Source organism: Mizuhopecten yessoensis, unplaced genomic scaffold, assembly GCF_002113885.1.
Source record: "Mizuhopecten yessoensis strain PY_sf001 unplaced genomic scaffold, ASM211388v2 scaffold4947, whole genome shotgun sequence".
NCBI classification, from domain to species: domain Eukaryota; kingdom Metazoa; phylum Mollusca; class Bivalvia; order Pectinida; family Pectinidae; genus Mizuhopecten; species Mizuhopecten yessoensis.
Window position 1 is genome coordinate 1,473,047 of NW_018405801.1, and position 14,690 is coordinate 1,487,736.

Below are 14,690 nucleotides of genomic sequence, written 5' to 3' on the forward strand. Positions count from 1 at the left end.
GAAAGTTAGATTTGAAATTGTTTCGATTTTCCCCCGGAACAAATTTCGCGCATGGATAAATACAGTGAACACCGTGAATGGGACCTTGACCTCCACGAGGGAGTTATTTTTGGAAGTTAATTCGAACTTTTCTCTTTGCTCGTTTTGTGAAGAATCCAGGCGTGAATGTATTTGTTGATTGTATGGGAACCCGACAACAATCGGTTGATTCTATAACAGTATCGTTATTTGACATGTCGTCTGAAACTGAGGAACCGTGGATCGGAGACGCGTGAAAATGATAGCGTTTGAAGTGAGTGATCTAGCGACGGAGCACAGGTTCGTTACAAATGTCTGAAATGACGAATGTTTATGTGTGCTGTGACTCATCAGTAGGTCTGTAACATATGTGTCAGTAGGTCTATAGAATATGTGTATTTCAGACATTTATAACGAACCCCTGTTGATCAGTGCAGTGTGACAGACGATATTTCTGATAAATTGCTTGAGCGTTAAAATTGTTTTCATTGCCGGCATTGGTGTTTTCAACCGATGTGCATTTTGTACGATATTGCAGACCTTGGTCTTGTTTTCGTTGTAATAAAGGTGTTTTTTTTATTTTATTTTTTATTTTGCACATAAAGTTACAATGACATTATCAAATCTCACAATGCCCAGCGATATTTCAGCACCCGTCATGTTTATTTACATTGGGCATTGTAGTTCCGGTCAGTGTTGTAATTAATACGCTAAGAATTGTGTCTCGTGCGGCATGGTAATTATGTCTCGTGCGGCATGGTAATTAAAGGCCCATCAACGACACAGCTCTCAAAGAGGCTATATAGTGACAATGCCATGCAAATGTAAATATTTATGTGTAATTTGTATAAATAGAGAATAATACATGTTGTATATCTTGAAGAATATGTACTTGACGTAAATTATTCTTGGAAAACATTGTAAGTATACTCTGCAAAATGAAAATATGTACATATTGTACTAATAAAAAAGATGCAGAGAAAAGAAAAAATCAAAAAACATATGGGAATGTACTATTAGGGTATTCCGTACTAACAAACAGGTGCCCTATTATTCATTCCTACATGTTTGCAACCATTCATCTAGACGAAGAACAAAGGAAGAAGAAGAATCCAGACGTGCCCGCTATTCTTTATTGAGCTAGTGTACATTGAATAACTTTTTAATTTTCTTTATGCGTTTTTTCCGTCCTGCAAGGGTTCGCCTGCCAACCAAGAGACACAGAGAGAGAGCGAACGTCCAATGGAGGGGATACCTGAAATCAGAAGGTACATAGTCAGAAAACAAAACAAGAGGAGTTAATTCTGTCACACATACACGTCTACTGTAAACAGGGGGATATAATTCAGACTGTAACACTAAAATTGATGACGTCACACTCAATACACACATGATGAGTTGATGAGGAGGTGGGGTTGCTTAGACGCCATATTGGATCCAAGATGGCAGATTTCCTTAGCAACCCCACCCTACATCCTCATCTTATCATCAGATATGTATTTCTATTTTTTTAGCTCAAGGTTTGTACATTGTCCAGTATCCAATGTCTAGGTGTATAATCCGATGACGGCCCACCTAGTGGGTCAAACAATGTAACATAATCTGGGTTAAATTTGCCGAGACTCCCTATTTGATGTTGTCTGGTCTGAAACCAATATACATGTATATATAGGTCTCATAAGCAATAACGACAGCATGACCCAATATTAGTACTGGATCCGAACAAACAAATGCTGGTTAGATTCGTATTACTTAAATAGATATATGGGCAAAGAAGTAATAACGACAGTGCAGAGTATATAAACTCTTTATCTGTTTGTTATTTTTGTACCTTCTTTAACGTAATGTTGTTTGTAACGTACGTTCCTTTACATTTCCTTGCTAGCATGCCTTTTCTGTACGTACTTTTAACTACCTCTGCTTGATAGACATACGACTGACACTTTTGCCAAATTGGTTTCGCAACTTTTATTACAGCGATCCCGTATCATCCTTGTCCATTAGTCACGTTATTCGCGGTCATTAGCACGAGCTGGTCTGCTGGTAACATGACAGGGTGTGAACTCTATAACTCTATATTGGTGAGGATAAAATATAGAATAGCCTGCTAGTCTGGTCATTAGTTATTTTAAGCCAATTTTTCTCTAGAGAACAAAGTAACGATTCAAACATTTGATTCATGTGGTAAACTCAACCAAACGTTGTTCTGATCGAGATCGAAACAATTAAATGAACTGAATGCGATAAAAGCGTAATAAGCTATGGAACCGTCATGCTAACTTTGATGCTTAAGCTGACAGCAGCAAACATATAGGTTATCGCCTCCCTACTCTAGAATCGGAGCCGTAAATTCACCTCCGCGTCCGGACCCAGACATGATATTCACGGACCAATGATTCGTCACTTCCGCTTCCTACTCATCGCTTCCTCATGGAGTGAGTTTGACCATATAATGTGATCATATGCTTCAAACTTCCGTTTCCCAATTAACATTAACCTGAATTTATAGATCTGGCCTTTTAACATGAGTACGAAAGAACCATTTATTTTCTCTATTTAATGGCGTTTTGTTTTAAAGAGAAATACCAGTCTAAAACTTAAATGTCAGGTTTTCAAAAAGAATCCGATTATAAAATGTCTTTTACAGCAGACAATATATAAAATGCACGATTTTGAGATACATTATATCGTCTTCCATCCCATTTTCCCACTCGCACGTAATCAATCAATGACTGACTCACTGACTCACTGACTCATTCACTAACTCACTGACTCACTGACTCACCCTCCCACTCACTCGATCAATGACTCACCCAATTAATCAATCAATTACATGTGTCATCATTGCTATTTGCCGTGTTTTTCTGTACTATGGTTGTTATGAAATGCCGGTAACCTAAATAACGTTTTGAGTAAAGTACTTGCTTGGAGCGTGAGAAAAGGCGAAAAACACGTTTCAAGTAATATCCTTGTGTGAAAACAACTGGCGTTGGTTGGTTGAAAAAGTCGCTCAATACAACTTTAAACCTCTCGATATTACTTAACTGCAAATGTATATTGGTTTGTGGAAACTGGTGGCCGTTTCTAAATTACAATGTTTATGCAGGTACATAAATGTAAGGAAAAACGAAATCATTCTTTTCTACTATGTTTTATTGAATCGGGCAAAGTGTTAACATGTTTATTTTCACGGTTGTTTTTTCTATTGTTGGTTAGAGTGCTTTCAATTTCAAAAGAGAACGTCGTTTTGTTTTATTATTTCAAGTTCAATTATTGATAAAATAAGCAAGGTAGCTAGTTTATTTCCATATATTTACATTTGAATGGTATTGTCAATAGATAACATATTCCGTCTTTGCATATTGCAGAGTTATCTTCTCTTGTGAGCAGGTATTGATTGTTACGTCATTTGTTTGCGTGAGTCACGTCATCAATTTTTGAGAAAACGACGTAATTTTCACACACAAACCAACGACGTAACAATCAATACCTGCTCACAAGAGAAGATAACTCTGCAATACGCAAAGACGGAATAGCTACTCGTTGATGGGACTCTAAACTGCATGCATCATGAAACAATTCTTAGCCAACCAGCATGCAACAATGCGGTGTTCCAGTTATTAAACCAAAATTGTTCAGACTGTCGATACAATACACATTTCCATACAAGGAACATCACAAATCTCAACGTCAAATAATACATCTGACATAAGCTTACGAAGCAGAGATAAAGCTTCACAATCCTCAATTCAGGTATTCGCAAATAAAACCTACTGGCATAGTGCGCGAAGAAAAGGGCACCGTGAACACAGAGAACCGAGGCGCTGCCCAAGTCCTCACGCCATTTTCTGAATCTGAGGATAAACAGTCATATCCCACATACAATTGTACCTACATAATGGTTGTCTCCTTTTCTACCACCCCTCAACCGAAACTTTTGTAAAAATAGGAACTAGAACTAGAACTAGAATAGCAAATACAACGCCAAATATATCAAACTTTCTAGTTAAAGTTCACACAAATAAAAGACGGAATTTGGAAGGAGCAGAAAAATAGTTTAAAGATCCCGCAAAAGATTTCAAAAACAAGACTGTATATGTACACCAAATCGTCTTTTCTCGAGGTAGTGTTACGGCAAGATTGCCACAATCGTTTAAACGACCTCTTGACGCCTATGTCCCTTATTGAACTCTGCCCCCAGGAGGTCCACATTAACCCTTTATAAAAAAAAATGAGTCCCCTTGCCCCGAGCATGCTTCGGACCAAATAAAGATAAACTCCCTTAATCCCTTTGGTAGAACAAGGATTTTAAAGGCTTACCTCTATTTCCCCCATTGGGCAGGTGAGCTAATAAAACCAATCACCAAAAATAAATATATTCTACTGTTAAGTGTCAGGGAGCCGGTGAAACTCAAGATGTTCATATCGTATATAACATAATGCTTTAGCAGCAGTCTTCGCTTTTTATTGATGAGGAAGCCAAACACGGGAAATTGCCAATAGCGTTAATCCAGAACAAAATTAGTTCCTTTCATATTGCGTAAATAACCTCAAAATTGACACAATTGATGTCGAATGTTTACAAAATTGATTCATCAAAATACACATTTAGCTCTTGGTCCTCCGTGATTCCTTTAAGCAAAACCTTTGTAGTGGAATACATTTGAACAAACGTTGGACTGGGTGTTTGATTAAGAGAGCCGTCTCCACAATCAATAGAAAGAGTTGCTATTGAATAACACACTGGTATTTGAGAGGGCGATTATTGACAGAGGCAGATTGGCGAACACGAGTACACACAACTCGGACCACACTGTAAATGGACCCCGGTGTTCCCAACAGATCCAATGTTAGGCAAACTGTCGCAGAACGAGACAGCAGCTAAAACGTTCACTGTAAACTGGCTGAAGCAATGTCTTCCCAGATTAAAAATACGATTATATATTGTAAACATTTTTACAGAATCTCCCAACGATATGTTTTCTGTTGGTCTCAGCAACAGCGAAATTCAAACAGTATTTTATATGCTTAAATGAATTGTCTGCGATTAGAAATAATCTTTGTCAGAATATTTCATTATATAATTGCCTCGAAGAAAATGGTTTTACTTTGGCTAAGACACGTTTAAAATCTCCAGCTTATGAATGTTGGTCGCAACCATACATACTTTTCAATAAGCAGAGATGCCAAGAAACACGTACATGAATTATTGATAATAAGAGTACACTTATGTTGGAGTACACTTTTGTTGCTATATAGCAATCGTATTGCGTTCTGACGTTATAAAAAGAAAGACAAAATTCGTGCAAGACAGGTTTACTTTTAAACCAAATTAAAGTACTGTCTGGTTTAATATGGCATAGCTGTGTAAGGTCAAGCCGTTACAACCATAGTCAAGGGTTTTATATTGTCATTAATCAAATGAGCCGCTTTAAAATCCCCGTTCTACAGCCTAAAACTGTCTCTATGCATTGGAAAATGTTTTTTCCCAGAATGACTAAAGCTTTGATCAATCTGTTCTCTTTATGAAAAAATAAAAGAGATTAAACAAATCGACAGTAGTGTTTCGAGTGTAAAAATACAGCATGGGGAGACCATGATTCGAATCCTTGACTTCAAATCGTTGGTCAACGGAAGCTTTCTACCCTAATTGCGCTACAGTAACGCTACAAAATTAAGGGAGATTGCTGTTTACACGACAAATAACAGCGGAATTCTTTGGGGCTTTGCATTCAGTGAAACAGAGATCCTAAAAAGAATGAAATGTAAGAAATGTATGACTAACCAAATGCATATAAGAAGTATACATTGGAAGTTCCATGAGTAATCTGAGATTAAAAATTCGGAGATTATTCTTCGGAATTTCCTTACAATCTTGTTAGTTCGGAAAACTCCGAATGTCTTCGATCCTTGGAAAAGCAACCATAACCTTTTTGTCTCTTTAAGATAATGAAAGACAAAGCATTACCGAAAATTAGCATGAACCATATTCTAATGGCCATATTTTTATGCAACACCTTCTTTCCGAGGAATTGTTGCACATTCTCCAGTTTCATTATTGCAGACCCGAGAGTAAATACAAATTGAACTGTTATAAGAAAGATTGATTGGCCGATCATTCGGTACACACTTCATGTAACGTGTAATACGCTCGCTGTTGTCACCGTTCTGTCAGTCCGAACGGCCAGGAAGTGTTTATTACAGCTTTCCCGAGCTTCATAATCTCTGGAGAGCGATAAGAAGTCAGATTGATTCGTTTGTTTGAGTGCAGTCTCGGGTTGCCGAGTAGGGTTGTAGGAATGTAGTGTTGGGTGTTCTAAACACTGTATATCGAGAAATGTTCGCCCAGTCCAACTTTCGCTCTTCCCCTGAATAATTCATATTCGTCCTGTTTTATATTTTGCCCTTCATATTTAATTGCTATGCGTAAAATGTTATTTACTAATGTTTGTTGTACTGATAAATTCTCCCTCATTACGGCGGGCGGAAAAGATGAAACTTACATAATATGTTCATTACAGCGAAAATATCCCGGTATGCAGTATTGCAATTAATATCTGCGTACACAAAAACAATCTCATTGAAAAATTGAATATACTCACTGTTCACAACTGAGGTTTAACATGGATACAAAAGATTTGAGATATTTAACTACTTCTGTGTAATTTTGATGAAGGCGCGGTCATCTGGAGCCTGTTGTGGTAAAAATAACGTGTGGTAAACTCCTTGAAGCGACATAATGCCTAGCGTCATGATATATTTGAACTGTTAATTCAATCAAACACGTCCTGTTATAATTAAAATGCTTCACTTCTGGTTAACAAAATCTACGTATTTTTTCTCTGGCTGATACCGAGGTTGTTTGGTTTGCAATATGTATGTTTGTATCGGAAGGTGAACCCCTTGTATAACATGCCATGCCTAGGGCACACACATTTCACTTGTAATGTTATGATTTATTTTGAACTGGGTCGATTCCCTATTATATATACCCGGTTTTATAATATGATTAAATATTGGTTCAAGTTATTGAATGCCAAGAACTGTATCTTGAAAACTGCCTATGATGAATTATTGAAAATGCCCAAGCGTAATAATGTTTTAATTGGTTGTCCTTTGTGAAGGATAAACTTTTTTCACTTGGATTTGGTGATGTGTGGATAAATCAAAATTTTCGTAATATATCTGAGGTTTTACCACTTATTTAACAACGAATTTTTGATCATGCTAGACAAGAACTTTCTGAAATGTTAGAGAATTCACCAAAATGTCACTTGTATAGACATTTAGTAAATACTATATCATTACAACATTATCTATGTAAATATATACCCAAGAAACATAGAATTGCACTTACAAAGATACGTTTGTCTGCACATTCATTGCATATTGAAACAGGACGATATAGAAATATTGTAAGGAATGAACGCCATTGTAAAATATGTAATTCTGTAGATATAGAGGACCAATATTATTTTTTGCTTATTTGTCCTATATACCTAGAGCTCAGATCAAAGTGTGTAAAATGTATTACTGGAGAAAACCATCTGTTCTTAAGTTAATACAATTACTGTGTTCAACAAATGTAAAAGAACTAACCAGGTTTAGCAAATATATATATGATGCCACTAAATTGAGGAAGACTATGATATAATGACATTTAAATGTGTCAAATCTTTTGTCCATTCTCCACTGCGTTTTGCAGTGTCTGCCAATGTATTTATATTGTTACATGTACACTGATGAGCTGGAAAGCTTAAAGTTAATAAAGAATAGAATAGCATAAGCACGCATACATTACACACGTGGAGGCACTTCCTAAAATGACCTTAGCTGTTAATATGTAAGACGTTAAACAAACGAAAACCGAACCCTGCATAATAGAGGAAATTCCCAAAGCGCATGCTAAAACAACATCGTAATCGATTCTATGAACATGCAAGACATGTCCATCAAAGTAATCTTCAATCTGATACAATGATTCAGAGGACATGACCGAGAGAATATTTTTAAGTCCGAGAAAGGATTTTCGTGTTTTTGGATCAGTCTAACCATTATGGAATCGCAATAATGAAGAACTTTTCTAGAAATCTTTTGAAATAAATTACTTGTGTGATGAAGGGTTAAGATGGTTTAATCTTGTAAAACATTTGCATGCTTTACTTTCCGTTTTTTAAAGTAGATATCCTAACAGCAGGGATACAGAACTGTACATGCTTATGTATTTCTTCATATTTACGCCAGGTACAAATTTGATCTAATCGATGTGTTAGCGTATCACGTACCAGTGATGCTATCCTAATGGCGACATACTTTACTAGTCAATGGATTTCAATTATCCGCGAACTAATTTACAGGTACATAAATAAGATTTATGCCGTTCGATTACGCGCCAACCATGACAGCAACGCATTTTTTACACGTCAGTTATCTCAAATGTGAATCAAGATATTTTCTGCCGGTCAATTTGCTGGATAATGGTCATAAACAGAATGAGGCTATGTAGCAGTAACGCACGATCACGTGATAGGTAGCATATCTTTGATTGGCGACGATCGTGCCGGTTGTTTATACATTGAAAGGATCGACTAAGACCCAATCTTGCTTTGTTCCACTTATCAGCAATCTGCGTAATTACTCATCATATCGTGTCTTCCTTTATGAAGTTCCGGTTCAATTATTGAGCAATTTTCCTGGTGGACATGATGATGTTTAATCGCTGATAATGACAACCGTCTAAAGAAAGCAAGCTGGTTGCGTGTCAGATTAGTTAATGGACATTTATGACTGATTATCATGCAAACGATCTCAATTGGACTGAAAGAAGCGAAACGGGTTTCTGTCTATACACAGGTTCTGTATCTAGTGACGGCAGACATGGCATGATACAACACGATACACATGTCGACATTCTGTGTCCACCTTACCTGTGCTATCTTTAAAATATCGAATTATAATATGATAAAATCAATGACGGAAGAAGTTATATTCAATATAACTTACTTATAGATCATTATACCACAGTGCAGAGAATTGGAGGTCCTACTTCCCTGTCATTTAGAGCTGCAGATCCACTGGCCTCGTAAATGTACAGTGGTCAGTTTATAACGTATTACTTCATAGGCCTCTTAGATGATATTTTTTTTTCTGTCGTTCATAATAATGGCAATACGCGCTATCACAGAATTTACGTACAAATAAAAGTCAAAGTATTAACATGGCTTTTTGCAAACATTATTCCGTTTCCTTATTGAACAAAAAACAACAACTGTACATATTTGAGAACCAAGGAAACTTCATCTAAATATTTTTACAATTTTCCCCATCATGTTGCCATATTACAATCTTTCCGAATACCGGTTTATGATAATAATACGGACCTGCCTCGTGTGTATTGCATTCGACTCTCTGAAGAGGTCTAATGTGATTTACCTTACCATACATTCACATCCACACACACATACACACAAACTTCATCATCATCATCATCATCATCGGTCAAATTGAGGGTGATTAAGTGATATCAATTTTTTTAAATGTACTTTATTTTGGGTTGTTTTTCTACAAAACGTTCAACAAAGTTAATGCACGAATTATGATTATCTTAATATCATTATCGAATGTTGTGATTGTTTTGCAATTCCGTAACTTTTTTCATTCGAAACAGTTTTATAAATATATGTTAATGGTCGTTTTAAGTAGTCATTGTCTTATCATTTCAAAGGCAACCAATATGTTGATATAATAGATATCACTGACAAGTGAATGACTACCAGTTGTTTAAGTATTAAAATATTTATTCTTAGCAGCATTAATATTATATTTTTGAATCCTTTCGACGAAAACTGTTATGACTTGCTACGAATGCGTACTTTAATATATGAGATATATGTAACATGATCACGACGTGTTTATGGATGTCAGGATTCCTTGAATGTTTTCATTTTTCTTGTATAAATCGGTGAAATAAGATGATTTGCTGCGTATGATTCGACAGTGTTTTCAGTATACGAGGACAATAATTGGGCATCAAAAAACCTCAGCAGAAGGGGGCCGCGGTGTGTAATCGATATATTGACCGATTTCGATCGAATTTGATACTAAGTACGTGGATGGTTGTGTCGTCACGAACAGCTACGTGACTTCCGAAAGTATCATTTTCGGATTGCTAGGGTGGTTTAGGTGACTTTTGTGAAGCCCTTCGTTACAATTATAAATTGATAAGTATTAAGTATTTGTATTTCATATAACCCTTTTGGGAGGTAAAAACTGAGAGGTTATGAAGTTTGTGCAACTGGTAAAAAATCGATGATAAATCAATTGAAAAAACTTCCGTAAAGAGATTTTGAAATGTTTATCATTTTTTAAATTCCTAACTATAAAAATGCATGTAAATACTACCGAACGTCACCAAGATCCGATCTTTAACCGATAAAACTATCGTGCAATTTGTTTTCTTTGTTATGTTCAATGTTAAACTTTCAAAGCATGAAGATCGATGCAGTTGCATTATATTATCACACAATACACTGGCCTGCTTAAAATGCAGGAAAGGCTAACGACTTTGTTCTGTAAAAGACATACGTGTACCACCCTCGACAGAGACAACAAACCTGTTTAGCTATATTCAGAAGCCTAGTTTCGCATTTAATTTGGTCTGCAGTACAGGATACAAAGTAAAATAGCTGAACTATACCAACATTTCACACACACAGATACTGTTTACCAGAATATTTTCTTTGCAGTTTAATTTTCGCTTTTTTGTCTGAATACCGACTACCTATTTTATAATGGATAGTTCTAACAACAAGCTGAAATGGATTCAGTCGTGTTGCCCGTATCCCCTTTGGAGACCAATTGATGCTAGGATGTTTGGATGATGCGTTCGACAATCTCGTTACAGCCCACTTTTAAGCATCACACATTGACATTTTGAATCCAGCAATGAACTTAACCATGGAGATGTGTCACCCAAGGACAAATCAACGCAAATGGGGCAAGTGTGGTGCTGCGAACTAAAAACCATACGCGATGCAGATAGGGCTCCAAAGCCTCCTCTTGCTCAGAACTACATGCGGTCAGGTAGTAGTGTGTTCCAAAAGTGGATCAGACAACGGTAATGGATCTGAAAACGAGATGAAAATAGGTCCAGATCTATGACGACTGCCTCAGACATGATGTACGGGGAGATTGATATTCGGCTGCAAAAACAGGAGCCTTTACCGAAACAGAAGGCGATTTCAACTTCTAGCAACATAACACACCCTGTTGTCACGTGAACTTGACTTATTCCTCAATGGTTTGCGGTGAGCGGATAAAAAGCCACCAGACCTTGCAGTTTATGTTTTGGGAAGTAGTGGTTTTAAAAATTAAGTCCTTTCATCAAATTTAAGGATATTACTGCTGAATAACTCGTTTTTTTGCTATCGCCTGATTTAAACTACCTTTGTTGAAAGAAAGCTTTTCTTGTAAATATGAACAGTGAATAACTTCACCAATGTTTGTAACACGTACATATGTACGATGCAAGTTTTCTCTTTCTCTTTGTTTACAACCTTTGATCCCCATCAAACATCAATACCACTTTTATACAATATTGTTCACATACTTTTCATTTCCTTTCTTGTACTACTGGGCTGAAACAGAAGTAATAAATTAACAACGGCGGAAAGAGGAGATCCATGTAATGGAATGTCTTAGAGAAGATCGCGACTACTGTCAACGTTCAGTCCATATGTAATATCTGACATGTTTGGACAAACTATTGTACGACACCGCTGGTCTTTCCAGTGCTTCAACTGAAGCAATGACACTGCCGCCGCCGCCGCCGCCGCTAATAGCTTGGCAGCAAAACCGACATCCCCAACATGGCATAATGGTATCAAGATGCTAGCCGTGTTATAGAAAGGGTCTGAAGAACACACCTGATGTGATTTGGTGTACATTTACATCTCCGTTATGACTGTGAGTCAAGCATCCATGATGCTACTGCGATTATTACGTTTTATCAGCTCGTCTTCATATGACCCTGGCTGTCGAGAGGACGTTAAACTCCCAACAAACAAACAAACAAATGTTTTATCAGTGTCTGCTACACCAGACAAGAGCTATTGTAGATATACGGGTGTAACGACTGTACTTTTGCCTACCTGCTATAGTCTGTGTATTGATAAATAACTTCGTTATTTGTCTACTACATTTATTATCATAATCAAACTGTATAGTAAATGTCTTTTAGTTACAAGTTATCTAATTATGATACCATTTAATATTGTCTCGATTGAAAACAGTTCGTGTTTACAAGTTTAGAATCATCGAGTCAGTGATGTGTTTACGTCAGTCGTGCGCTATATTTAGAATCATTCTCTCACATGGACTCGCATGTTTCTGTTCCGTACGGCTGGAATATACGACAGCCTAGTATGTTGAGAACATTCTCTCTACAGGTTGATATGTTGTCATTCATGATTTGTTGTATTTTGGTTGTAACCCATGTTTATGCTACATGTATGCGAAGCCTGTCAAACAGACGACTCATCCGCCACTGCAGATGTGCGTTCGGAGCTCTTGGGCTTTATTGAGTTATTTAGTTAAAGTGTTCCGTGCCGAGAGACCCGAGTATACTAAATTCTGATTGGTCAGAAGTTTTGGAGAGGGTATAAAAGTTGGATACCGCGGCAGATTCAACGGAGTTCGCCCATGATCTCCTTACCAAGCGGCCAGGCTTTCCTACCCTCCAGAAAAGCTTATTACCAGAGTCTAGCTGAACACCAGGACCATGGAGGTACATGTACGTAACTACTGCCGTAGTGACTAAGTAGGCCTGCCGTCTCCCGTCTCCAATACAATACATATAGATACAAGTCTCCTTAAGGACCTTATGTTATGATACGCCAAGAATAATATCAAAATATATCCTAAGTCCGCCTAACCACGTGTGATACTTAGCTATTTTGGACTAGTATATTTTACTTAGACACATATTAATGTTCATTATTTATGAATGGTCTTAGATAAAACATTTTCCAATATTAAGACCTACTTCGGTACATCCACGTCCGAAGTTGTTACAATATATTAAGGATACATAGCCCTTACTATTCTTGAAGTGTCCATTAAGGATACTTACTCATCACTTTTATTTATAACGGCACTCCGTCGTTATTCTCAATTTATATCATATATTAATTAAGGATGCCATTGTGTACAGTGTTTTTAGATATGAAGTTGTGATTTGAATAAATATCAAAGTTGAATTGTATTTCTGTCTTGAGTTGTTGTTAAAGTAGAGTAGTTATCAGAACAACCAAAGGAGCAAAGAGCCAGGACCAGACGGATCCAAGATGGAGTAACCAGAATATACCTTTGATCAAATATATTACATTTACACCAGGAGAAGAAAATACACTAACACTGGAAACACACTCCACGACGTTACACAGGGTATCCGATTTCTCCAGATACACAGACAAATGACGCATTATTTGTTCAGTGAGGATCGCCTAGTAATTGCTTGAAGAAAACATATAGCCATAGAACGCATCCAAATACTATAAGAAATAAAACAACAGGTCACCAGAGGTAACAGAGGGAATATACCGCCGTGTACAAGATAAAACACCACACAAGATCACTTTGCCAAGCTGCTCTGCAAGCTATCGGATCTACATCCAAAAGGCAATGAAGTATCTGAAAGAATTTGAAGAACGAATTGTCCAAACGTTTAAAAGAAGAGACAATATTTATGCTGAAACCAACACAGATTTGCAAAAGCTTGATTTTATCTAATGTGCTATGACGACCATCTAAGCTTAAAATAAATGATGAGATTGCTTTGTATAAAGATCTTAACATCATTTAAGATTAAGCCAAATCTCATCAGTTCATCATAGATATGAATTGCAACCCAGGAAAGGCAGAAGACGACGCATATTTTCAAGATCTACCACTGCAATCAATAGAAAGCACACATCTGATAAAATTGCCAAAAAAAGGACAAAAAAGTGCAGGAACGTTTCTTTCTTTCTTTGAAGAAAATATCCTAACGAGTACATATGTGTTCGGTCGTTTCAGGTACATGACACCACAGTGGCCGTGACCAAGACTGAACGAGGAACCATCTTGTTGAAGGACATTGCCATCCCACCAATAACAAAAACCAATCCTTTAAGGCCAAGCAATGCGCTGTCCCCGTTTAGTATAATAATTGTAAATATATTGCCTGAACTGGAAGAACACATTAAGTGTACAGTATCACTGAATAATCACGTTTTAAGACCTGTATCAGTTTTACATTGGCCCAGTATGCCTCTTTAACAATACTAAGTATCAAAGTACGGTGAGAATCTTACCTTCATTTACTGCAAAAAGAATGATTTTTACAGACTTTCAATGAGCAATTGTAAAAGTATTGCTCACTTGAGTATCATAAAATGTCTATATAGTTGACTATGAGAGTAGAGATTACGTGTATGGTTGTGCATTACTCCAAATCGCATTTGTATGTGAAGACGGGGCCATAACTAGACAGCTATTCACTTTAAAAAATTGTACATATCCATGTTGAATATTCTGTCACCCCGGGGACTGATGTATCTGTCATAACTTAGGGTTTTAAACATGTGTCGACGTCGTACCAATATGTTGACGACACGGATGCCCCCCGCCAACCC